This window comes from Cyprinus carpio, chromosome A3 (genome assembly GCF_018340385.1).
Source record: "Cyprinus carpio isolate SPL01 chromosome A3, ASM1834038v1, whole genome shotgun sequence".
Taxonomy (NCBI): domain Eukaryota; kingdom Metazoa; phylum Chordata; class Actinopteri; order Cypriniformes; family Cyprinidae; genus Cyprinus; species Cyprinus carpio.
Window position 1 is genome coordinate 27,584,929 of NC_056574.1, and position 26,911 is coordinate 27,611,839.

Sequence of the window (26,911 nt, forward strand, 5' to 3'; positions counted from 1 at the left end):
CAAAAAGCAACGAGTACATTTAAACTAAACTGTAACTGTCCAGACAACTAATCATGAAGACAGCTAAACAAGAGAGAGTAAAGCACAATGAGATGTTTGATTATTATGTCCAGACACAGACAAAGACCAAGTTTAAGACCTGCCGTGCTGAATCACCCAGCATCCCTCTCCCCTGTGACCTCATCACAAAGTTAATACAAAACAGATTGGGGCGACAGCGTCCTTCCCGTAGTCCAGCAGAGTTCAAAGTTACAGAAATAAACTAATCCCTAATAAGTCTAGCATCCATCATAACTAAGCCAATAAAAACCCCCAGTTACACATAACACCCACCCTATAAAAGTTAACATCAATGAACTGGCCCCTAAACGGGCCTGAACAAACACAAAAGTGCCTTCAGCAGAGCCAATTAAGATCAAGTGTTCTTTTAACTCATCATGCTGTCTAAGCAACTGCAAAAATATTTATTCCTCAAAAGTATTAAAAGAAGAGTTATATGAATGGTAACCAGAACATTTCTAGCAATTCCAGCCTTAAAAGTCAAGATGCAGTGGAAGGAGCATCAGATCTTTTAACCGTATTCTGATGTACAGATAATCAAAAAAGAAAAAGAAAAAATAGGGTGGAAACTTGGTTCTATCCATCAGTTATTGATTGAATGGAGGCAGATCTGAATGTGAGCTTGCAGTCGATTAAGTAAGCTAAATTTCTGGACAAGTGTATCATGCGTCATGCGTTCAGGGTTATATCACAAAAATATCACAAGATCAAATTTTTAAAAATGAACATGCAGTGATGAGTCATTCATAATGAGATCAATAAGACGTCTTCATAAATGATAATTTTTCATAGAATAATAGATTTCACAGAAATTGATTTTCATATACTGTACTTTTTAACTAAAGTTAAGCATCACACACCAGAGAGATATATCCAATACAGGCTCAAAAACTATGCTGCTGGAAAAATAATTAGCATCTAATTTGTTTACTATCTTAAAGGTTTTGTTCAGGTTAAGTAATTCAAATCAATAATAATCTAGCAAAAACAAATGTCTCAAAGCTGTAAATGCAGAACCTGTTGTTACTGCAAACACATATTTGGTGAGCTCTTCAAACAGGTTTGTCACACACTAGTGCTACTGTGTGGCTCTGACTGATGTATGCAAAGACGTTATAAAGTATGCTCATATGTGTTTGTAAAGTTAATTTTACATGGGTTTGCAGTTTCTTGCCCTCTCCAAGTATCGTAATTGCCTTTAAAAATTGACAAACAACTCATACAAATTAACTATATTAAACTTTTTCAAAAAAGAGAAATACTGCACGAAAAACAACTAAATCAACAACATAAAATGTGGGTGGTCAGGGCAGTCGATGCAGAGACATAGTGTGGGGGAATCCCCCATCTCCCCACCCTCTGAATATTCAATATCCTCTGAATATCATAACGTAACTACGTGTAAATGTTATTTGGCGGTATTTACTTGGAAAAGCAGCTGTTTTCTAGCATTCAAATAACTATGGATAAACCTGAAACGATAGGAGGAGGATTGGAGATGAATTTTTATTTACAAATAAGGTAGGAATGTGCATACTTCTAAATGGACACCTGCCATGGTGTTTTCCTCTTTGAGTGTGTCCTAAAAGCAATGGGGCAGGGACACATCTAGTGTCCATGTACACACACCAGAACGTGAAAGGGAATACAATTCAAAGAATTAAATATGCTGCGAATGGTAATTTATTTTTAAAAAAGCAGGATGTGAAGCACTGTAAGAGACGAAGTGTGATACTTTCTCCTCTGAACACAGCCTTTGTTTCAGGCAACATCTGAAACAGGAAGGATTTTACACTGCATGTGTTTACATCTCTTGAATAATAGGGAGGAAGTCACTGTTTAAATTCAGCTGAGTGCTGTAATGTGCAAACGGATCCCAAACAGAGGCTTCCTGTCACTGCAAACAAACTGACTCTTCACACTGCGGGATTTCCATTGTACGTCTGGGACCATGTCTGCAAAGCAGTCGCACTGCATGAAAGCATTTTTATGATGTAATCACTGAAATGTGAATCAAAAAATTCATAATAAAGTGTCTTCAGCAGACCGGCAGGAAATTCTCATTGGTTTATGATTTTTTTTGGTATTTTTTGATCAAATAAATGCAAACTCGGTGAGCATCAGAGACTCTCAAAAAAATTTCACACATCTTACTGACCCTGAACTTCTGATGGTATTGTACATACTGGCGTTTCAAACAAAACAATCGCAAAAACAGACTGTTTAACACTTAATAACAGAGAAAGGGTGGAAAATGGTACTGTAAAATTAAATTACCATTTTTTTTGGTGATAAAACACCCAGAATGCAAAATAAAACCCCTCTAACATCTACTTTCATTATCTATATGGATTCATCTCAGTACTAGTAATCATCATGTTTCACTACCTCACTACAGTTCCATTATATCACAGTTTCACAGAAGAACTGCACAAAGAATTAGAGGAAAATTAAATGAATGATAAAACATAGTATAGAAGAGAAGCATAATATTATTCTAAACAGAATAATAACAGGGATGTAACGATGCACCGTGAGCCGGTTGAAATTCGATACAAAAAAAGTGACAGTTCAAATCGGTTGAGATTAAATGAATTGCGATAGAGTTGTTTGGGTAGGAGTTTATATGAATGTATCTCTGAGGGGAACTGCCTGTCTTTAGAAAAGTTTAGATGATATTTTCTTCTCATCTGTATAATGCATATTAAAGCAGCGTTCATCAAGAGGGTCAAGCGCTACACTGCTTTGTTTACAGCCGTAACCAGGGAAACGTTGTTCCAAAAGAACAACTTGCTGTCAGAGAGTGAATCTGCGTATCATTGGAACATAATATCACAAAGCTAAAGTCAGACCATTCTTATTTTGCTTCAAATTTCAAAAATGCAATCTAATTTAGATTATCTGCTCATGCAGCATGTATGCAGCATCTTTGTTTGGCTCATGATTAAAATCCAGTGGTTGCCTCTAACTGAATGGAAAGAGCACAGACAAAGCCTATAAGTTTCTTTATATGAAGAGATTTATTTTATTTGTGTTATTTATTTATTTGATTTGGGGTTTATTTTAAAATTTCATGTTTCAATTTCACAAAGAAATGTTCAGCATTTTGTCCAATGGACATCTTTTCATTTATAATTTGTCTTAAATCTCACTGTTAAAAAAAATAATAATAATAAAAAGAAGAAGAATTGTGATAAAATCGTATTGTGAAATCAGTATTGTGAATCATATTGCATCGTAAGTTGAGTGAATCGTTACAACCATAAATAATAATTTATTTAATCAAACATTTGCTTGCTAAGTTTGTTTTAGCTCTATAATATTAGTGTAAAACGTTGAATATGAAAACACTAAAAGTGGACAAATAAAGTAGACTTTGATTTGAATCATTCATGTCACTTACATCACCGTTCATCAGACTAACATTCCTACATGCATGTGTGTTGTGTTTGCTAAAACACAGATTAGCAAAAAAAGATTTTTATAACCTGGATTATATTGATACGACCAATTCCAAAACGTACGATAAAACTGATTGGTCATCACTTACAGAAAGAGGGACAAAGACAGAGACAGTGTGCTGCTCTTAAGAGATAAAAGAGCCATAGGCTAATGCTGAAAAAGATGTAGAGAACAGAGAGGGGGATAAAAACAGACAGGAGGTCATGAGTAGCTAATTATCTTGTCGGTAGTAATGCACTCAAGCCTGTGATCACCACAGGGTCATCCGTACTACACGCACCTGAGAGAGAGGCGTGTGGCGGTGCGTTTTAACTTAGCAGATGAGTCTGTTTGTGCTCTCGGCGTGAGTCTTTCTCCTCTTGGATGCTGGTACGTGGCCTGACACAGAAAACAGATGTAAAACACATTATTTCCTGAACAAAAGTTCTCACGTGTTATTTCTTTCCTTCAGATTTCTCCCTCCTCTACTTCCACACAGCGGCCTTTCAGCACCCAGCGGTCCATTATTAGTTGTAAAAATGCCACTTTCATTACCCCATTGTCATCAAGATGCTCAAATATGCATCCTTCAACACCAAACCTTCACCTCTTCATTTCTGCTCATCTCCTTTTCTTTTTGCCTCCACTTCACATCTCTGCAAAATCTCCCAGTGTCCTCCTCTGCCCATTAAAGAGGTCTGTTTTATTTTTCTCTTCCTGCTCTTCCCTAAACCACTCCATTTCCCCATTTGAATCACTTCACTCATGTGCCGTCTAGTGTGTAGTATAAGTTGCCCTGAGGCGAATTTAAGCTTTTCAACAAAATACATGCATTATACCAAAAATACAAAACAGCCAAATAAAAGTTTTGTTCCTCTTCATTAAGTTCAATATGGCTAACATGTCTTTTACCCACCAGCCGGATGTTTCTTACCTACTGGTGATGAGGCAGAGATGTGGCATCACGTGGCAGCCTTTCTCTCCCTCCAACAGAAGTTTTCTACTTCACAGATTCTGTGGAGTGCGTCTATGAGTTTTGATTTTCAATGATCCAGAAAGAGATCTGAGAAAAGAAGAAGAAGAAAAGAGAATTGTGAAAATGCTGTGAGGTCATCGAGACATGCCACAAAATGAGAGTACAGATTATGGGAACTACAAAACTGAAACCACTTGATTTTAGCATTAATTAGAGCAAACATTAAAAAAAAAAACAATGCTATGAATAATTTTATAATAAAATGTACATTTCATAACACTGTATAAAAAGCTGAAGTTATGCAACACTTGAGTAACAAAAACAGTAAAATTATTATTATAAAACAGAATTTTTATAATAACATTCTTGACATGAGTACAAACTTTACATGTTTTTCTCCATCATGAAATCAGCCCACAACAATGCTAAAACGTCTTGCCAAAGCACTGGATGATCAGGTATTTAAGGCGGAGGAACAGATCAAGAAAAGATGATCGGTCTGAAGCCCTGAAGGACTTGGACCAGTTCAGAAATCAATCCCATTATCCCCTAGACATGACATCAAACACAAGCTGGTCTGTAACTGCTCTACACTACCAGAGATGCCCAAATCTCTCCAGCTTAACACCATTATCATCCAAAAACCTGCTCACAGCGATACTGAGGGCTCAATTCCCCATTCCTTCAGCTAGTATCTATCTCTCTGTGTGTGTGTGTGTGTGTGTGTGTGTGTGTGTGTGTGTGTGTGTGTGTGTGTCACATGATGCACTCATCACTGAATTAATTAATATGTATATATTAGGGGTGTGCTCAAATAGTCAAATATTCAATCTGTAATTATTATTCGAAAAATAATAACACTAATCGAGTTTAACTATATGTTGCTTTGCTGGCCCTTAAATGCAGGGAATCCATGATAAATCCTAAGAGCACAAACTAGAAGTAAGTTATAACTAAATGTACTGGGTGGTGCTGTGGAGCATGTTAGCAAGTTGATTGTATGTGATCACAGAATTATCATCTGCAGTCAATCGCAGATGTAGCGTGAGTGAGCCGAGAAGAGAGCTTATCTCATATGCTTTAAGTTTCATTGAGGGAAAGTGGTTTAAGAACAGAAAACAAAAAGCGCTGTAAGAAACTTTGCTTAGCAAAGTTATATGTATTATCATTAGTAATATGCATTGCTAAGGACTTCATTTGGACAACTTTAAATGCAATTTTCTCAGTATTTAGATTTTTTGGCACCCTTAGATTCCAGGTTTTCAAATAGTTGTATCCTATCCTAACAAGCCATACATCAATGGAAAGATTATTTATTCAGCTTTCAGATAATGTATAAATCTCAATTTCAAATTGACCCTTATGACTGGTTTACATATGTAAATTACTTGTAGCACTCATGTCATTCCAAACCTTAATGAATATTTTGTGGATCAAAACAGAAGTTTTAAAGAATGTTCACTTTTCCATTTAAATAAATGTGAATGGAAAAGGATGCTGTAGAGCTAAACAAATGCACTATAAAATGTGCTTGAGTGCTATATTTTCTGAGTCTGAGTTCGATGAGAAGACTGGTCTCACTGTATTATTCATGAACGAAATATAGTCATAGGGGTCTAGAGCGATATGAAGGTGAGTAGATGGTGACTAAGGCCCCGTCCACATGAAAACACGTTTAGTATACACAAATTTTTTATCATGTAGGCGTCACGTAACAGCAACAAAATCATGAACAAACACTGAACGATTGTCTTTTTATTAACTAACATTAACACAGATTAATAAATGTATTGTTCCATTTTCATTTGTATACCATGCGCAAGGTTTATGCACATAGTCCAAGTCTACTTCTCCATTTGTAGTGTATTGCTGTGCCTGAATAACAGCGCCAAATGCTGGTCTGCCATGTATACTACATCGTTTTGTGTCATTTCGTGTGGACGCAGATATTTCTTAAGACAAGAAGAAAAAAAAAAGATTGGATAGGGAAAGCTCTGGCTTCGTGTGGACGTAGCCTAAGTATTAACAGTTTCTGGGTGAACCATCCCAACTGTGTATAACTTTCTTATATGCTCAACTTAAAACCGCATATGTCAGTTGCACTTCCCATAATACAAAGCAAACACATTCGATGGGAAGCAGAGAAGGCATTTCAAACCAGTGCAGCTGTGCTACGCTTCACAGAATTCTCACCTCTGCTCTCTGACTGAAGAACGTTATTATGCCATCTAATGAGCTTTAGAAAGCAAATTCCTTGACATGCACAATAATAATTAAAATTGATACTGAGCATATCTATTCAACACAAAACAATCACAATACTATTGATTTTCATGCCTTTACCGCAAAGAGTTGAAAACAGAAACAAGTCCCTTCATCTGACAAAGGATAGATGGAGGTTAGACAGGGCTGTGTCTCAAAATATAGTGAGCTGCCAACATGCCACTCGGCATTTCTGGGTGTCACAGAATCATCCATAATGTATATCACACGGTAGGCAGCTCAGTAAGTTTTGAAAGACAGCGATAAACACAAATCAGAGACAAAAAAATAGTTCCCTCATGTACTTCTCACAAAGAAACAGCACAAAAACAATCTTCTCAAAGACGAAGGTGCAAGCACACACTTCCTAGTCAAGAAGGCAAAAAACTATTCCCAACAAAGAGGCCTATAAGTTCAATAATAACTAAAAGTAGATCAATACTAAAGCCAATTCAGGTTTACACATCACGTGCAGCTCAATCAATATTAGGTTCCACAATTAATTAAATAACTATTGCCAAAAGGTGTTCAAGTACCCAAAGAATGATTGTGAGCAGGAGAGATGAGAGTGAGAGAGATGAAGGGAGAGAGTGGAAGAGACAGAAAGAGACGGATGATCAACTCAGCACTGGACAGCAATCTAATGTTGGGAGAGATGGAAAGACAGAGAAATTGTGATGAAGAGAAAAGCTGAAATGAAGTGAAAGAGTGAGCTGAATAAAAATGGAAGAATAAAAAAAGAAAGCGACAGATCACGTGTAATGACTGTTTTATTCATCCTGTCTCTTTATAAAATTTTCTTCGATAACAGCCATAAATTACGAAATGGTTATCAGGAGTGGGTCATTAAAGGTACAAGTGGAGTTCACAATTTTGGGGTGAACCATTCCTTAAGAGACATTAAAAGAAATCAAATTTAAATGAGAAGGATGACCTCATTCAAATGCTAATTAAAATGGAACTACAAACCCCAAAATACTAATTTGGATTCAGTCTGAAATAGAGATAGACCGATGTATCGGTTTTGCCGATTAATCGGCACGATAGTTGATTGCTGGAACAATCGGTTATCGGCAAAAATCCATGCCGATAGTTTTCCGGGTTGCGTCCGTTGCTAGAGCGGCTGAGAAGGGTCTGTTTTCATTATACAGTGCGAGAGCGGCTTCTAGTGGTTGAAATCACTGACAGCACGTGCTATTTGTTTAGACTCGTGATGCTGCACGCTGAACAGAGCAAGAAATTTCAGACCCGGATTTAAATGCAACTGACAGAAAATCCTGCTGCGCCACAGAGCGCCATTCATAGTTTTCCATTAAATTACATGATATTCACCCCGAATCGGTGTTAATGTACATAATGAATTGTATATTGAGCATTTTCATCGAAACGTTTGTCTTTCTATGGCTCTAATAAAGTCTGTATGCTTCATTTATAGAGCTATAATATAGATCGCTCTTTCCGTTTGCACCGTTTTTTTAAACACTGAACTTCAATCTTTATCTATGCCTCATTATTCATTCTTTAAGTAAACTTGTGTCCGTTTGGTGAATAAATAAACTGTTTTAGACCGCTGCTCGAGTTGAATGCGATGTGTGTGTGATAACGGTGAGTTCTCCTAGACTCAGCGCTGCTCTTTTATTTTGATTAGATAATCATCAAGTGTTCAAGAATAGAAGCAGTTGAAGTGTGAGAGTATACATTGTGCTGGTATAATTGTAGTTCCCTGTGATTTCCGTGATGCGGAAAACACGGACGGAATCCAGTCATAAAAACAGAATTCACAGTTTAATGCGGAATGTCACGGCACTGGCAAAATTTTGAATGAATTAATTAAAAGTAGGTCATTACACTTAAATCTAATCGCGATATGGACTAGTATCTGTAACTATTAAGCCTTAAAAGTCGATTTAAATATGAATCCTGCATGATCTGCGTGACTCTAATGTAAGGCGCAGACGCGAGGTTTCATTTATACTGAAGCAGTGTGACGCTCGCGGTGATTTCAGCTTCTGTCGTCTCTCTAAATGAGGACGTAAACACATGAACAACATCTCCAAAACTGCTCTGAGAGAGCTTTGATGAGCTTCTGACCGTTTGATTTGAGTAAAACTAGCCTCATCACATACACAGAATTGTAAAGGTATTCACGGCAACCTGTCAAAAAAAAAAGTCCGGTCTATTTTTCAGCAGAATGTAGATAGCCTACTACTACTACTACTACAACGAAACAAACATTATTTGATTAAGGAATAATCACACAACATTTCTTCTCTGTTTTCATTTTTATAGTAAATCCTCTCTGTTTGCCAAAAAAAGTTTGCTTAATTTTCAGTAATTAAAAGATAAATGAAATTAATGTTTCATGCCTTGATTTGATAACCAGAAAAATAAGGCGGAAATAACAGAATTTGGAAAAAAATGAAATGGAATTTAGGAAAAAATTAAATGATTTTGTGGTAATTTCAACATTTACTATTATTATTACTTTTATTATTATTACTACTACTAGTATGATTCAGTACTGTTTTTTTTTTTTTTTTTAATAAAGCACTATTTTAGTTTTTGTTCAATATGCATTTTAAAAACTACAGGTTAATTAATCTTTATCGCCCAGTTTGGTCCAACCTAGCTATCGGTATCGGCAAAATCCACTATTGGTCGACCTCTAGTCTGAAATAATTATCTTCCAGTTACGGTGGATAACTGACAATTGCAATATTACATTCTAAAAAAATCCTGGGTTATTTTTTCAAGCCAAATGCTGGGGTTGGGTTATTTTTTCAGTGTTTGGTTAGTTTTTGTTACCCAACTCCTTGGTCAGACAAAACAACCCATTGTTTGGGTAATTTTTGTGTTACCCAGATCCTGGGTAAGACGCAACAAATCTATTCAATTCATCTATAAAATACACTTTTCATAACATCTTATTTTATCTACAAAACCAATACAGTGAAATGTAGTGTTGAGGTCTGAAGTTAGCAACTCGCCACCAAATGCGATTCCAGCTCGGGCACGAGAACCAGCTCTTATGGTGTGTAATCCATTCACATGTAATCAACCAGGATAACAAAGACTGGTTGATTACATGTGAATTACTTCTAAATGTTTAATTTTAACTTCTAATGTTTGTTGAACGAGTTTAAATGTAGGCAATATGTATGGACTACATATTAAAACGATATATAAAATATGTTATACTGTAAATATGATACAATTAAAGGGAAATAAAAGAATGTTATCAAACAAACCATCATTTACAAAAAAAAAAATATGATACAAGTTAAATTAAAAAAAAATCAACCAATTATAAAGTAAAAAATAAACCCAAAACATGCTGGGTAAAATTAACCCAACATGTGTTCAGTCCAATATTTACCCAGCCCATGGGTTAAAAATAACCCAAATTGAGTTTTTTAGAGTGTATAAATCTATACTACTAATTTTAAATATTCCTTTTGAAATCTACTACAAACTTTTCAAAAGTTTGGGTTAAGGGTTAAGGTTTTGGGTAAGAGTTAGTTGTTGTTTTTTTTCTAAAAAGAAATAAATACTTTCCTTCAAAATGAGTGCATTAAATTGATCAAATGTAAATCAAATGTGAAGAAAAGACATTTATAAGTTTCTACTTCAAATAAATGCTGTTCTTTGAAATGTCTATTCAAAGAAAAGTTATGTTTTAGATGACAAAATAGAACATTTTTATAAATTGCAAGAACATTTCACAAGTTCACTTGTAGCCTTGGTGGTTCTTTCAAAAATGTTACTTTAAACTGATCCAAAGCTTTTGAATTGCAGTGTGTATACTGTTTGCGTGAGGAAAAAAAAAGTCATTACAATAATAGAGGAGGGACCTCTGGGATAATGATTAGATGGTTGAAAAACGCTTGTTAGTGAATAGAGCTCAGAGAGTTTGTTTATATAAGAGAGTATGCGGTCTGAAAGTGCTTACAGGACATCTTATGCATGAATGGACACCACACAGACATGCGGTACTCTTAAAGGGAAAGCTCTCTTCAAAATATGACACTTTTAAATCTTTCTTATACGGCCATCACTACATAATTACAACTTGGGGAACATCTAAATAGCTTCCCAGAAGAACTTGAAGGCAGCATTAGGCAGCAAGAGGTACAGGTGTGTTCTTCAGAGTGAAGCTGTAGTGTGTAAAAACAGATGATAAGAGAGAATAAGTGTCAACATGAAGAGTGCTGCTGTCAGCTGGAGGACAGATAGACACGCTCACACAGGTATACAGAAGATAAATGCTTCCCCTTCACACATTTAACACAAGACATTCAAGGGCAACAAGTCACGATCAGACGCTCTCTACCAAGAGTGCTTCACTTTTCTGTTTCTACCAGTCCTGTCACTATTCAACCACATTCTTCTGTTCTAATGCTTTTATCTGCACCTTTGATTTGCCTTTCATAACTCTCCACCTATCTGTGTGGAGTGGTGTGAAGGAATACAGTCTGCATTTACACATACACATTTATTTCTAACAATGGTGATATTTAAGTTTAACTTAATCATCTTAATGTGGGAGGGACTATGAATCATTCAGCTGAACTTTAGCTTGGACTGCGGTTAACTTAATATTGTATTATTAACACATTTTAATTTTCTCACAAATGACTTTGAGAATAAAATAATTGGCAGACCCCCTGCTGAAGACCCTCACACTATGTGCAGCACTACCTCTCATAAGAATGTCTCATAACATTCATACACTTGTTTTGTTGGCTTAATGAGAGTAATAGATCACATGTGTGTCACCACACGGAGGTTTAGAGATGAAAAACTTCTATGGGGCATTGTGGGGGGTATTTACAATTCATGCTTATTGAGCTATTTGGATTGTTTGCCAATTGGGGATGTCCAATTAATTTCCACCTGGCCACATAAAAGTGTCTCTGCAAAACCAAAATGAATGTGATATACAGTTCCCATACATGCAAACATAACACTTTTTTTCAGTGATGATCCTATTGCTGGGAAGCCAAATGTTCTTTGTCACGCACTTTTGGAGGGCATTTACACTTTACAGGTATTTGTATCACAAGTCACTTAACAGGCTCTTTACAGGCAGACAAAACTTCAGAAACCAAAAAACAAACAAAAAACTGTGTAAACAACACTTCCATCATTATTAGACAATCAATTTTGGTAGAGCTCAAGTATGTCTGATTTCACTCAGCCATGTCACATAGCTCCAAAAAAAGGAAAAGAGGGCGAGACTGTTTCCTCAAATTTACCATCAGTAAATCAATTAATTTTTTTATTAATATATAATCATTTTCAAATAATATATAAGCAATAATCAATGAGGAGATTTTAAAAAAGACTTCTATTCTAATGAGTAACAAAAGGAAAAAAAAAAAAAAAAAAAAAACTTACTGAACAAGGGTTTCTTTTCAATAATTTTTATAAATTTCAGGAAAAAAACTATTTCAGAAAATAAAAACATTCATAGAGGTGTATTCAAATATGAACTGCATTTTAATGTATTTTAAAAACAAAAAATAAGGGATAGATATACTTTTATTATAAATGTACTTTTATGCAATGAATCAAATGCTTGATTGTTGTTTTCGTACGTTTGTTGGGAAAAAAAGTGCACAATGCAAGAAGAGTAGACTTAGTAGAATGAGACATCAGTTTAGTAAAAATTACACCATTCTACCATTAACAATTAAAAAAAAAGTTTAATTAACATGTTCAAACAAAAATAAAACTGCCTTTGCTTTCTCAGAAGACAGACTGATTAGAAGCACGCATTCTCTGCAGATGACAAGAGTGATGGAAAGAGAGGGAATCACTGAAATGAAAGAAAGAACCAAGACATCACCAGAGATGGATGAACCAAAAAAAAATAAAAAATTCCGGCTGAATGAGTGATAAAGACTTTGACACTAACTTAATTGATTCTGCTCCTAAGAAGAAGGTGACACAAAGCGCTATAAAAGGCATCAATGTGTATATGTGCATGGCTGTCAGAAGGTATTTTGAGCAGGTCTATTAAGCATCCAGACATCATATCTGATGAGAATGACATCAGAGCCCTCAGAGACACACATAGCTTTGATCAGAAGCATAGCTCTCTAAACTAGCAGACATGTTGATGAGACGAGACCCCAGGTCACCAGTTTGGATGGACAGCACAGAGGCAGAATGAGATGAAGGAGAGCAAACATGTCTGCTCTGAGTGGTCCCTCTCATTGATGAACAGATGAGACTGAAAGACGTCCTTTCAGCCACTGACACGCACACAAACATACACTCATCTCCAGTAGGGTGTGATATTCATCTCCACTAATGTTTAAAGACCCCATGAAATGACTTGATGAGGGCAGTTTTCATTCCTATGTTGATGTATTTCCTTTTAAAACAGGATGTTGAGCTTATATAAACTAAGAACTTCAATTATCCAATGCTGATTTTCACTGGGTTTTTCAGCAACAGTAAGAAAGCTCAAGCTAGGCCTGATTCTTCAGCTACAGATGGTTAGGCTTGTTTTGCCGTTTTAGCGGGCCAATCAGTGATATGCAGATAAAAGTTGTGTCTAAGCCTCAGAGGACATGCCTACAACACTTGGAGACCCATCTGGAGCATTTAGCTCACAAAAATGTGGCTTAACCAGAGCAGTTTTAAGGCAATCCTCCAAGATTAGCAAAAAAAAAAAAAAACACTTTACAGCAAAAAAAAAAATGCTGTTTTAAAAGAGAAGTCAGAGACAAAATCTGATTCAGTTTACAGCACTTATTCATTTCTATGGTATCGCAAACAGTGATTGACTATCTTATAACGCAAGGCTACAATGTGTTTGTTATGTGATCCAAGTTGACAGTTACTCTTTCTTCAGAGGTAGAGTCACGGAGGTTGGTTTCTCTTCATATCTCTCTCCGTCTCTGGCTTAAATCCAGTTAGGTTTGATTAACTGGAATCAGGAAGCACAAGAAATATTATGATATGCATATAAGCATTATATCATCAATTGACCACATTGCTCTTTACCTAGGGACATTACCAAAAACCCAAATCAGTCAAAAACTAGTCTATGCGAGGCCAGACGAGGAGTGACAGACCGCTACAGCAGACTAAAACCCACCAGGAATTTGAAGCAAGTGGTGCATTTCCAATCACTGCCACTGGTAAATTTCCACTTCACTTTGGCTGCTATTAAATATCCTAAACCTTGCTTTGATTCAGTCAGAAGTCATGCTGACGAGCTCTTTAAAACCACATTTCTTGACTCCTGAACCATTTGCATCAGCTTCATAAAGTCACTCATTCTTGAAGAGAATACTTTTTATGAGCTTGGTAGAAATACCTCAGTTCAATTCAAATAATTTAGACTGCAAGATCCACAAATTATGATAATGAAGCTATTAGGTGCTTCAAAATATGGATCCTGCTGGACTTTCATTCCAAAACTCTAGAAGAGATGCTGCGCTAAATACACACATGCTCAGAGTTTGTTCATCTCTCACACATATAAAACAAAACTAAGTCGGACACACACACACACACAATTCTCCGTTTGTCTGCTGAGTGGCAAAGCTTTGAGATCAAAGGTTTTACAGATGGCTTAACGAGCAGTTAGACACATAACAGCGGGAGACAGAGAGGGAGAAAAAAAGGAGGAGAGACAGGTATTTAGACAAGTAAAGTCACAGAGAGAAAGAGTGAGAGAAGCTGACATCCAGAGAGGGAGAGAAAGGAGAAAGAGATAGACAAGTGGAGCAGAACAAAGCAAACAAAACGAAAAATAGAGAAAATGAGAGTTATCAACTTGCACAATAACACAGTCTGGCTTTCTACTGAACAGCTTTCAGTGTAAAACAGCCTCAATCTAACAGAAATTTTACTTACATATAATGTTGAGCAGACAACATATAAACAACAACACAAGAACAGAAAATAGTGAAGGAGAAAAAAAACAGGAGGACTAGAGACCAATAAACCAATATCACCTTTTTATCAACAATACAGACTTTGCTTTGTCTGATAACCAATTTTTTATTATTATTATTTGTGCTTTTTGACGCAATAACTACATGAGCATTATGCTAAAACAATATCATCATGAATGGGTAATTTATTACTACATTAAAAAACACAATTGTTTAATTCTTAATAAATTAATATTGGTTATATACATATAGATCTATGAAGTGCACAAAGGCTAGCAAAAGCAAAATCTGAATTTTTTTTTTAAGACCAAGCAGGTCACTGGTAGACCCATTTGAGCTTGACATGACATGCAGCATTATTTGGCACCTTCATACACTCCAGCACAACAGTTTCACAGGAATCTTGAGACATGCTGCCAACAGCCCTGCCTCATGAATATTCATCAAGCTCATTACCACACAAGTGAGGAAACACACCAGATTGTAGAAAGACAGAGACAGTTATACAGCACAGTCACACACACACCTTTTTCTGCCCCAAAACATTCTACTATTGCAAACATACATGCTTTTTCATGCCTCTTTTTTCACTGCAGACTGAAATATACTATGTTTTAAGTCTGTTTAAAACTTAAACAATAAACTTTGGTAGAACGACATGACAAGGCATTAATCTATCCTGCCTCCTTAGATGACTCAATCTGGTCGATTTTTTGCATAAATATATACAATGCTGCCTGATATCCCACAATCTTGTGTGGGTCAGCAGCAGTGTTGGGCAAGTTACTCTGAAAATGTAATCAAATTACTGATTACTCCTTTTAAAAGTAATTACGTTACTGTTCTGATTACTTTATTTCAAAAGTAATTAGTAAGTAGTTACATTACTAGTTACGTTAATTTTTGCTCCATGAAATTTATGAAATCCCAGCATACACGCTCCCGATTAAATATTTGTTATTAAAGCATCAACATTCACAGAACACTGTTATTTTAACTAAAGCCAGGGGTGCTGCGTGCATGGTTTGGCAGAATGACAGCAAAGAGCGCTGCATTTATAATCTCTGAAAGACATCTCAGCTCATCGCAATCTCACAAATCTCTGTTATAACACAATAAATATATGCATAATGAATCTTTCATAATGTCTACAATTCGTTCGTTAACAATCAAATTACACATGAGCACTCAAATAACACCACAAAATTTGTTAGAGCCTAAAACACGTTTAGTGCAAACACACCTAAATAGAAAGTCTGCACACACTTGCACCTGTTAAACTTTTACATTTTATATTAGTTCATTTTGCTTTTATGCAATAGATGAATAATTTATTTGTTTTTTTTTAATTTTGTAAAAATTAAATTTTACATTTGATTACTTTAATTTTTGTAGTCTTCATTGTAAAAATTAAATACAGATTAATGCTTACCATTAAAGTTATAAAATGTATTCAGTCAAGAGCAGAAAGTGATTTTCTTTGTCTTTTGTTCTTTGATTAACATGACAGACAGCAGCAAGAATATTGGACTGCGGTCCCTTTAAGAGTTTATCCTCGGACCCAATATACTGTTACAGTAACACAACATGCATTCTCTTTCTCAGATATTTAACGTTCCAAAACTGACATTGTTTAACTGAATACTCGCCAAGACAGGAATTTTGACAATTTTGTATGTATTTGAACGTTTTAGTGCAGTTAGCCACTCATAACTGTTTTTTGTGGCTCACAAGCTGTTTGAGACTGAGCGCGGCTTGTGCGCTCCACTGATATATATCAGCGGTGGTGCACGCGCTTTTGGTGTAAGCGCAAAACCTTGCCGAATGACTAAAATAATGCACAATACAAGCACTATTTAACCGGAGCAAATGAGACGTGTGTGAGAGAGAAGGGGTCGTTGGAGAGAAGAGAGCGAGAATGCACGGGCTGACGTTATTGCCTGTGCCACTGGTAACAAAATGGAACAGCTCGGAATTGGAAAGAAGTGAGACTGACCAGCCGGTCACCGATCTGGGCCGATCATGAGGAAAATCGGCCGATTTCGATCCCTGGCCGATCGATCGGTGCATCTCTAATTGTAGTCAATACATACTCCCTTGGATATTTCTAAAGCTGACTTCAATGTGTTTTAGATCATTACATGTGACACCTAGAAAGCAGTCTGGTGCCTTCATTCAAAAATGCTGCCCAGCAAGTCAATGAGTGTCTGGACAGGAAGGCAACTGCCTGTTTGGACACAGCTTTAAATGTCTTGTAGAGCTCTCTGTGAGCATGTGTATGTGCATGTTAGATCATTAGTGGCTGTTAGCGATCTAGAATCTCAATCAGTAGTTGCTAGTTGCTCGACTATCAAACAGCCCAACGGGCAAGTCATACTCCCAACACCTTACCCTCTGGAACCCTCCTTTTCTGTCCATCATGAACGTCCTGCCAAAAATACATGGCTAAAATTAGTCTATTGTTGAATTATCTATTTCATCTGAGCAAGTGCTGAACTCCACCTTGTTCTCACCCTTCAGTTACACTAACATCAGTGTCATGTGATACTGTTCTAAACTATTCATGCTATAATACCTTAATATGATCACTCATACCATCATCTCATTCACACAAATACAGAAAACAGAAAGTCATCTCAACATCCACCATACATCAGATATGGGCCACTTTGATCCTGTAGGGCTACTGTCCTGTAGAGTAGGGATACGCCGGTATCAAATTTTCATGTTGTGATCAATTGCTAATGCTTTTATCACAGTATATGGTATTATCACGATATGAAAAAGTGGTCATAATACAGTATAACAGGTTTAATAACTTTTTTCTTATAACAAAAATAACTGAATATTTAAATAGAATAAAGCAATACAGAAAAATATATAAAGTTAAACGTTTTACACAGATTAAAGTAGAAAAGAACTATAACGTTGCAAAGACTAAAGTCTCAGAAGTCTCAAAAATATTCTTAATAAATAAACACATTAATAAACACGTCTAAGTCACAAAGTGGTAAGATTTGCATAATGCCACCCAAATGTTCACGCAAAGAAAGAAGGCGTAACTTCGATTCTCGCTTTTGCCGCCGCTGCCATTATGTCCCCACTGGAGGCAACAAATGCCTCGTTTGTAATGGGTTTCATTGGTTTTGTCTCATCGCACTGGGACACGCATCACAGTATGTTAAGGGGCGTAACATTTCCGTCACACAATGCCCAAATCCTAGCTTATAATGAAGGTGGATTTGCGCAGCTTGTCTGTGATCAACGGCTCTGTGTAGTAACAGCTGCTCTATGTGAAATCACACACCTGATGGAATTTACCGCTGATTAGAGAACCGGCTTTACTGACGAGATGGGCATTACGATCAGCCGATCTTGATTCTTGACTATTCTACCAAATAGTATAATAAAATATTGATACTTGGCATCCATGTATCGATACAGTATCGCCACGGAAAATATTGCGATACTATGCTGTATCGATGTTTTCCCCCACCCCTAATAAATATAATCAGACATAAGCACACTCTGATGTGAGCACAGACATAGACACTTGCACGCTCAGACTAGGAGCAGGAAAATATCTTAGCCCTTATATGGAAGCTAACAAAGCATTTGTGACCCCAATCCATATTTCAATTTCCATCCTCTCATGTAAACGAATTCAATCGCCACTAGGTGTCCTCAGTGCAACCGTCTGTGTGAAACATGAGCCTATTCTCACCCACACATGGTGACGCCTTCACTCCCATAACTTTAACATGCACGCAAACACACACTCTTGAACCAGCCCCTATCTTCATAAACCATTCATTGTCGAATCTCACATGTCATCTTACAGGAGTCAACCTCAAAAATAACACACAGAATAAAACCAAAGCTTAATTGATCTTCAGATCCGCTTGAGCCGAAATACAAGTTCTTTGGCCATGATAGGAAAACTGACACATTAATGGGTGCAGGGCATGTTTTCTGTTACCCATAACCCCAATGCTACTTATTGAGGTCTATAATGCCTGAAGAAAACTTTTCATTAGCATTTACATTCAAACAACTACTATTTAATACAATTAAATATCCACAATTTATCAAGAAATACAGTTAACAAGTCAAACCCCACTGCCTTGCCATTAACTGTTAATTGGTCAGCCGAGTTAAACAAGTAATTCTCCCAAAAAGGAAAAATTGCTAAAAAAAAAAAAAAAAAAAAAACTCACTCTCAGGCCATCCAAGATGGCGATGAGTTTGTTTCTTCATTGGAACAATTTTGGGGAAATGTAACATTACATCACTAGCTCACCACTGGAACCTTCTGCAGTGAATGGGTACTGTCAGAATGAAAGTTCAAAAAGTTAATAAAAACATCACAATAATCTACAAGTAAATTGATGTGACTCTAGTCCATCAATTTGAACTATTTGTTGGTAATAAACAAACCATCGCCTCTGGCCAAAAAAAAAAAAAAAAGTATAATCCAAGTTTATCTCCAGTGAAAAAAAAACCCTCCATCCCCAGTTGTCCTCTCACATCAAAATCCACAAACATATTTGTTAAGAACTGTTTTCACTTGTAAGCAATGCTTGATCTGTGCATATTTCTGAACTGATTCAGACAAGATGACTTTTTAACTAGAGAAAGCAGGATAGACGACTTGTATTTTAGTCGGAAACAACAGTTCTAAGTTAAAAATGTCTTAAAGGGGACATTGGATGCAAAATTCACTTTTACACAGTGTTTGCATATAATGTGTCTTAGCAGTGTGTGGACACAACCCCCTACAATGATAAAAATCCATTCACTACTTTTTTAATCCCCAAAAAACCTAAACAGTGTCAAGGTGTGTTAACAAAGAGAGACGTGCAAAATATGCAGAGCTGGGGGGCGCGAGGACTGGAATTGAGAACCGCTGATTTAGATGATGGTAATGTGCCACTGAATACACCTAAATTAGTTTATGTCTGTGCAAATCATTTTACTCCAGATTGCTTTCTAAACGAGGGTTTTGCTAAAAAGTATAAACTCAAGGATGGATCAGTACCCACTGTCTGTGATCCCGCTGCACCTCCAGAAGAAGCAAGAGAGGGGCGGGGTGAGCAGAGCTCATTAGCATTTGAAGAAACATGCACCAAAATGGGTCGCTGTGAAGAGAGCTGTTTTTGACGAGCTAAAAAGGGCATTGTTTTACACATGACCACTGAAGAATTTTAACCAAAGTATGTTGCAGACATTTCATGAAGACCCCAAAGAATACTACCAACTTGTGGAAAATGGGCATCCGATGATCCCTTTAAGAGATTTGTTTCCTACAAACACACAGCTTTTTTGTTACACAAGACAAACTAATGGACTGAAGGACTACTCCTTTAAAATCATCAGGCTATCATGTTTTATACTCCTTCCTCTTTCAAAGCCACCAGCTGACGTTGAGAATATGTGGTTGTTCATTGGGTAAATTTTAAGCACCCACTTCATCAGGGAGTTATTAAATAAATAACAATCCATGTTTATTACACCCAAGCAAGTCATTTACTACTGTTAACATTACTGATTATTTAAAAACAACAGCTTTAAAAAATTATAATAACAATCTGAATATTTCAGCCCAGCAATCTCTCAGTCTGCCGCCTGGTCTCGGGTTTGTTCATAAATTACAACTGTTCATCATTCGAGGCAATTTGGTGCATAATATCTTGGCTTTGATAGAGATGCTGACTAATTGATGGATTACTTTATTTTCGAATAGCGGAAACTGCCAAGCCAGAGTTGCGGTAGTAAATCTCTCCGAAATGAAAGAAACCATCACATTTACCCTAGACTTTAATCAGCGCCTAATGCAAGAGTTTATTCAGAGACGCTCCATCAGCCCCATTTTACACAGCTGATAGTTACAGGAAAGAATTCATCATTTCTGACACACCTGCTGAGACACCCCAGATTCCTCATAACAGCCACAGATTTAAGAGTGTTATTAGTGTAAACAAAATTTACATGTAACTATTCAGAGAGATTTGAGAGGCTAATATTATAAATTGTATTAAATGCTAGAATTAAATGCCAGCAGCTTGGATGAATCCTAATGAGCATTTTTTAGGGACAAAAAATCTGCAGAATTATTCAAAATAGATTAAAAGATGCAAATAGATGTTTCATTGTGCTATTTTATAGAAGGAAGACAATGCAGAACGCACATGAATATCACAGTCAAGGAGAGACAGACTACAGCTCTTTAAAATTCTCAAAACAGTGGGAAGTGGGTCAGACTGATTTCAGGACGTATGCTAAAATGCCAGAATAAATATGGAAATAAAGAACGTGATTGCAACAACAGATGGCAGAAGTTTGAGGTTTTTAAAAAGAGCAGCATACCCAGAGGAGTTTCACCATTTCAGTTTCATTATTATTTCATAGCTGGGGTTAAGAACTGGGCATCAGATAGATTAGAAAAACATGCATCTCCAGAGCTGCATTAGCTGTGCATTTTCACACAGTCTGTGTCTCCATCTCTCTCCAACACATTCAAAGAATTGCTCTCTGTAACTGTATGAAGCCACTAGCAAAAAGTGAGTGGGCATTTTCAGTTCATTCGTATGGGAGTTACATGGCAGGATTGCACTAAAGACTGTTATGGAGGACCAAACCTGCAGAAATTAAAAATAAATAAATACATAGATAAATTAACAAATAAAATAACAGGAAAATAAATAAGTAAATGACTTGATAAAAACAAATATAGTCCATTTGTAATCAAATTTAACCCTGAATTTATGTTTTACTTTTTTCTTTGATGTATTTTCCTTTATGTATTATATTATGTATTTATTTTTACATTTATTTTTATTCTTTAACTTTTATTTATTTATTCTCTCATTTATTTTTATTTAATTAATTAATGTATGGTTAATTTGTTTATTTTTAAATGTATTTTTTCATGTGTGTGTTTATTTTTTAATTTTCATTTATTCCCACATATATTTATTTCCAGGTTTATTTACTCATTTATTTCTTTTTACTTTTCCTGCAGCGTGCAACATGGAAATGAGGGAGTCGGTCCTTTCGGAGCTCAGTTGAATCATTGCGAAACTTGCAAATATCGACCATCCAACGCCAAACCAACTTTATGCCAGTGGGTCACATTTCCAAACCTTTGATGCAACTGGTTTACAATAAACTTAATCTCACAATACTTTTGGCAGTCTTTTCTCTGTGATTACAAAAGGAACACAAATCTTAGAAACCTCCACTGAGTATGTCTAGAGGCGTCATCAACCTAGAAACTCATCAACGACAGTGATGACAACGTCACTTAATGACAAAATTATGAGGATAAGTAACTGAATTCAATCACTATAAAATAATTAAACAATGTGAATCTGTGAAAATATCTTGCAACTCTCTAGTTGATCTGACACATCCCGTAGCAAACTTTGTCATTAGTTTGAACTGATGCTTCTGAGTGAGCATTCAACCAATGATTCAACAGAGCTCCACAACCGCTTCCCTTATGTCCATGTTGCACATGGAAAAGTAACAGGAAATAAATGTAAATATAAATCTTACAAATAAATAAATAAAAACGTGGGAATAAAATAAATTTAAAAAAAATTAACGCATGAATAAAAAGTAAAAATATATATATATATTCTTTCTGCAAGTAAATAAAAATGCAGTTTTTAAATGATGATTTCATTTATTAAGGGAAAAAAGCTGTCCAAACCTACCTGTTGAATCAAGAAATCACTTAAATAGAACCTGTCTGACAAAGTAAAGCATGCTTAAAAAGCAACACATCATGTTGTGATCTAAAGAAATTCAAGAACAGATGAGAAACAAAATAGTTGACATGTATCATTCTGGAAAGGGTTATAAAGCCAATTCTAAGGCTTTGGGACTCCAGCAAACCATGATCAGAGCCATTATCCACAAATGGAGAAAACTTGGAACAGTGGTGAACCTTCCCAAGAGTGACCGGCCTTTAAATTACTCCAAGAGCACAACGACGACTCATCCAGGAGGTCATAAAAGAACCCAGAACAACATCTAAAGAACTGCAGGCCTCACTTGCCTCAATTAAGGTCAGTGTTCGTGATTCAACAATAAGAAAGAGACTGGGCAAAAACAACATCCATGGTAGAGAATGAACACAAAGGCTCATCTCACATTTGCCAAAAAATATCTTGATTATCTCCAGGACTTTTGGGCAAACATTCTGTAGACTGATGAGACAAAAGTTGAACTTTTTGGAGGGTGTGTGTCTCGTTACATCTGGTGTAAAACCAAAACAGCAGTTCATAAAAAGGACATCATACCCACAGTCAAACGTGGTGGTAGTGTGATGGTCTGGGGCTGCTTTGCACCTTCAGGACCTGGACATCTTGCCATAATTGATGGAACCATGAATTCTGCACTCTATCAGAAAATCCTGAAGGAGAATGTCCGGCTGTCAGTTTGTGACCTCAAGCACACTTGGGTTATGCAGCAGGACAATAATCCCAAAAACACCAGCAAGTCAACCTCTGATTGGCTCAAGAAAAACAAAATGAAGGTTTTGGAGTGGTCAAGTCAAAGTACAGACTTAAATCCGATTGAGATGCTATGGCATGACCTTAAACAGTCCATTCATGCTAGAGAACCCACCAAAGTGGCAAAACAGGTGTTTTGGGTGGTACCGAGCAGATTTCTTCCACACCATTGGGCACACTGGGTTAGTCATTTTAAATATGACACAGGGGTGGGTGTGTGTGTGTGTGTGTGTGTGTGTGTGTGTGTGCGTGAAACACTAGAGGTTTCTCCGGCTCTGATTGTGTTAAAGTGAAGTGTGTTCCTACAAACTCAACAAAACATCACATTTTTCCCGAATAAGTTACCACCTGGGGACCCAGAGCTGATCTGAAAACACTCCCACAAACAATCCGTGAGTGGCAAACTGTTCCGCTTCACAAGCGGCAGAGGCAGCCCAACTTGTCAGCTGTTCGTAATTTCTGCAATGCAGCAACCCATTCAACACGTCTGCGTGAACGCGATCATGAACGCGGCTCACTTTCTGGCAAAGAGCGCCCCTGCAGCGCCACACTGCGCGTGCGCACAACAACGGCCCACTATCTGGCAGGATGCTGTAGGTGTAGACTGCGCATGCGCCCTAAGATCCTTCTATTCACATTCAATGCGGGATTAGTATTTAGCAAGTCCTGTTTCACTGATACCCAGGCCTCTGCCCAAAAACAACTTACAAGCATTTACAACAATACTCGAGTACTGCAGTCAGTCAGTGTGACAGGGCACCTTAACCTAAACCATATCTTTCAAACGCATACCGGGCATTAAACATATGTCCGTACAAAACACACTACGTGAAAATAAATTAAGTAAACACAACACACTGAAGCAGGTGGAAGAGCAAGTCTGCTCATTTATAACATGACAGTTGTCATAAAAATCACTGATTTGATAAAAACTCTCAGTCATTTGTAAGTTAAAATGTTCACCTATCAATACACAGAAATGCTTTGCTAAAACCACATTACATAGCTGTTATATAAGAGTCATAAAGTCATAAGTCTGGCAAGCGCAACAAGAGGCTAAGCTAGTTAGCACCACAACAGCAGCCTGAAACAAGCTGAAATATAACCGTCACAGATCCTCTAAACGCACTGTTTTCACTCTTACGAAGCTAATTGAAAGCTAAAACCGAAATATATGACTTCTCCTGGTGTGTTGTGGTGTGTTTGCGTTTATACACTTACCTTTTTGTTTGAAGGTAAGCTGTTTTACCGTATCGGATATTTTTCTATGGAGCGGCTTCACGTCCGGGTTAACTGGACGACGAAGCACGGGAGCGCGTACGTACTGCATGGGCGGGCGCGCGCGCTGTGCCATAGCTGTCACACTAGTGTAAGTATCAGTTTAATATCAATAAAATTACTATTTTAAAGCACAGATTCATATACTTCTAATCTGATTTCATGTCATTTCCCTGTCATCTGTGGGTTTCAGTAAGATGTATGCGAGAAATGTAAATAGCAATGTTATTTTTAATATGAATATTAATATTTAATAATTCATAATTAATATGTAATATTAATTTAATTATATAATTAATAACTACTAATACCCTATTTTATTTTGTTTTATTTTTTACTATTTATTCGTCACTTTATGTTTGCTTTGGCATTGCTGCATAAAAACAATGATGACAATAAAGTATTTTTCAACTGAGTTTAATTTAATTTAAATTTGGTCTGCTCCATAGTATGGCAATAACTGCTGTAAGTGATCACTCTTTTTCCTTAAGTTATTATTATTATTATTATTATTATTATTATTATTATAGTTAACAATAGTTTTATCTATTATTAACCATGATGTTTGGATGAATGTCAGATTTTCTCATAATGTCTCTCTGGCAGCGTTTATGATGGGTAAGATTTATTGCTAATGCTTGATTGCATGTGATAATTATCACAAATGAATAAACAAGCAATCTCTCTCTCTCTCCTCTTTCACTTCATTTTATCATTCTTTATATCACACCCATTGTATCATCCTGTGAAGGTCATTAGTGTGAGAGTGGGTGGGTGGCAACAGGTCGTGTGTTTTTCCCCTAATCCATGAGGTTATAGGAGTGTGGTGTTTGGGTGTTTTTGGATGCATGTGTTTCTCTTCCAATTCAGGCTCTGAAGGGAGATATGAATCAACACCAGCAGATGTTCATGAAAAATAAAGATGAAAAAAAGACTTGGAAGAAAGAAAAAAGGGAATAATATTTAAAAACACAAGGAAAAGAGAAAAATATGCACAGCCTCACAAACCATGAATGTCTGTTTGTTAAACCTAAACAGGACTGCTTAAACTCACTGTTTGCCATAGAAGTTTTGTAAATGTGCCTGCCTATATCATAAAATAAAAACATAAACCTTTTCATTATGGTTCTTTTATTCCAATAATAATTGTTCTTTTCAGTTTTATGTGTTTGTTAGTTATTTTTAGTTATTTTAGTTAGTTATTCTTCATGGCTATGTAAAGCTCAGTGAATTATTGCATGAACTGTGCAATATTAATAAACTTGCCTTGCCTGTGTTAATTTAGCAATATTGTACTCAAACGATCTGATTTTGATGGTGGAGCAAAAATAAACAAAATTCTAGCCATACACTCATAAAACGAAAAAGAGTCTTATTGCAGTGATGCCATAGAAAACAATTTTGGGTTCCCCAAAGAACCTTTTAGTGAACAGTTCTCAAAGAACAATTTTTTTCTTAGTATGAAGAACACTGTATAATCTAAAGAAAAAATATAGATGTTAAATGTTCCTCATGGAACCATTGACACCAATAAAGGACCTTTATTTTTAAGAGTGAACTGTATCTGAAATGTCACTTAGTGAAGTTATTAAACCTTATTTCAGGAGGAGTACGCCCATCTAATCTTACAATTAATATACCAAGGTATAAAAATCTTACCCCTCCCCTTTGTTAGTTCTTTCGGCATCCCTCCTCCTCCCCTTCTCCTCCTTTTTTGTACAATTTTGCCTGTTATGGGGGGCAAATGGAGCTCGAGTAGAATATCCTCTCTGAGCCCCTATATAGCAGACAGCAAGCCAAATCTGTTTACCACTCACACTAAGATTATTTGGGCACACGAACTTGTGAATTTGTATATATTAAAATCTTGTTTATTTAATTGTATGAAAGAAATATCACAGGAGAAAGTATCTTTACTAAACTGAATATCAGTATGGCTGTGATTCGGCTGTGGCCTTGAGGTGCAGGTAATCAGCTGTGATGATATTCTTAATTATATATTTTTTTTCCTGAATGGTGACTCAAACATTTGCCACTCTTCATGACAAGAAGTTAGCCTACCCTTTTGATCCCATTAACTGTGGTAATTGTGTTGAACTAGAGTTCTTGATACCTGAATGCTGTTTAGAGTTCTCTGTTGTTAATATGTGACACCACTTAAAGCGTGCAAGGCCAGTGTATCAAATCCACAAATGACACAGTGTTGACAGTACTTGACACTCTCACAGCATTAGTTGAGGGTGTTTTATAAGAGTGAAAATCATATTACTGCAGAGTTCAAACACTCAGTACACCGCTGAAATGTTAATGCTATCAAGATTAATGTAATAATGTTTTGATATTCAGAATGTTTAATCATTTTGATATCATTAAGCATCTATTTGAATCAACATGAATCAAAATGGTCTGTTTATTTTCTCAATATACATTCCTGCCGGCTGCCCCTTGGTCTTATTGTGAAC

The 26,911-nt window shown here is 36.4% G+C and overlaps 1 protein-coding gene across 3 annotated transcripts in view; it reads right to left on the reverse strand.

The window, feature by feature from the left end:
- Positions 1-24,522, reverse strand: part of LOC109085817 (speckle-type POZ protein) — a 60,129-nt gene extending 35,607 nt beyond the window's left edge. Inside the window, exons 1-3 of one of the 3 annotated variants that reach the window (XM_042727600.1) lie at positions 24,393-24,522; positions 4,436-4,564; positions 3,803-3,900 (exon numbers count right to left, since the gene is read on the reverse strand). The gene's annotated coding sequence lies outside the window, so the exon portion shown is untranslated. Of the gene's footprint in view, positions 1-3,802; positions 3,901-4,435; positions 4,565-23,519; positions 24,261-24,392 lie in introns of those variants that run through there. The other 2 variants (XM_042727608.1, XM_042727619.1) reach the window with 2 other exon arrangements.
- Positions 24,523-26,911: the final 2,389 nt, after the last annotated feature.